This window comes from Gracilinanus agilis, unplaced genomic scaffold (genome assembly GCF_016433145.1).
Source record: "Gracilinanus agilis isolate LMUSP501 unplaced genomic scaffold, AgileGrace unplaced_scaffold23973, whole genome shotgun sequence".
Classification (NCBI taxonomy): Eukaryota; Metazoa; Chordata; class Mammalia; order Didelphimorphia; family Didelphidae; genus Gracilinanus; species Gracilinanus agilis.
The window spans coordinates 1-1,596 of NW_025355772.1; the positions used below are offsets into that span (position 1 = coordinate 1).

A 1,596-nucleotide genomic window follows, 5' to 3' on the forward strand; every position below is an offset into this window, starting at 1 on the left:
TTCTGAGGGATTTATGGTAAAGAATGCTACCCACATTCAGAGGAAGGACTGCAGGAGAGGAAACATAAAAGAAAAACAACTGTTTGAACACATGGGTTGAGGTGGACATGATTGGGGATGTAGACTTGAAACTATGACACCAATGCAACTAATAACAATTTGGAAATTGGTCTTGATCAATGACACATGTTAAAACCAGTGGAAATGTGCATCGGCCATGGGTGGGGGGAGTGCAGGGGGTGAAGGGGAAAGTAGGAGCATGAATCATGTAACCATGTTAAAAATGAATATTAATAAATGGTTAAAAAAAGTGCAGAATGAGGATGATGTGTCAGGTTTCCATTCCATTGTTTTTCTGCCAGGGACAAGAAAACGTCTTGTGCCCCTTTATTTTCCAATGCAATGTAATTTTGAATTTCCCCCCTTATTATAGACATGTCCATGGTACTGGAAGCAGAAGAAAAGGCCCCACATGTCAATGAAGTCTCTGACTCCCAAGAAGACATCATTTTGTAACTTAGGGAAATGGGGGTTAAGTGTAAGCCTAAAATGGGTGTCTTGAAGAAACAGTCAGACATGGCCAGCAGCATGAGGGCCATCTTGGTGGACTGGCTAGTAGGAGTAGGGGAAGAATACAAGCTCCACAATGAACTCTACCCTTGGCCATGAATTATATGGATAAATATCTTCCCTTAAAGTCAGTGCTGCTGGGGGTGCTTAAACTAATTAGGTCTGCTGCCTCACTCCTTGCCTTAAAGTTTCAAGAAATCTGCCCGCTGGAAGTGGGGGAGTTTGTGTACCTCACAGATGAGCAGTCCACTAACAATCAGGTCTTAAGAATGGATCACATGGTATAGGAAGTGCTGGTTTTTGAACTTGTAGCACCAATAGTCTACCAGTTTCTCAATCAATATTTCCTACAGCAGCAGCAGTAAGCCAGTTCTAAAGTGGAAAGCTAAGCAATGTTTCTGAAAGAGTTGCTGAACTGATGCTGACCCACAGCTGAAATATTTACCCTCAGTTTTCCAATGCAACTGTCTTTCATCTAGCACTCAACATAATCACTGAGAAAAGCTGGCCTGAAAGTCCAAAGTTATGTCTAATGGACCTCCATCAGACCCACCTCAGAGTACCACAACATACTTTACTAGAATGTATGTATACTAGAAAAATTCAAGGAGGCAAAGCATCCCTGTGTATGTCTCATCAACCCTTTAGAGACATTAAACAGAATGAATGGGAAACTCAAAGCTGTGAAAGCTAACAAAATCATTGTTATGTATTTTTTTATTGTGGACCAAAGTTTTTTCACAAAAAATTTACTTCACAAAGCACAAATGTGATTAGAAATTGAACAAGAAGCTAAGATGTGAGAAAATCTGATTGCTAAAAAAGGAGACTGGCCTGGTGGCTCAGTGCTGATGTGACCTCTAAAAGGTGAAAAATTATTGAGAGAGTGAAGTTCATTTAAGAAGGAACTTGCCAAGTGGGTATGCTAACAGGCAAGTCTAGGAGTCACAATAATGAACAAGTTTCTGACTCCTCCTGAGAACCAATGTGTAGGGGTAGATTATAAGAGAAGGTATGCCCAGTGCT

The 1,596-nt window shown here is 40.8% G+C and overlaps 1 pseudogene; it reads left to right on the forward strand.

The window, feature by feature from the left end:
- Nucleotides 1-316: 316 nt before the first annotated feature.
- On the forward strand, nucleotides 317-1,343 carry LOC123254528 (annotated as a pseudogene).
- Nucleotides 1,344-1,596: the final 253 nt, after the last annotated feature.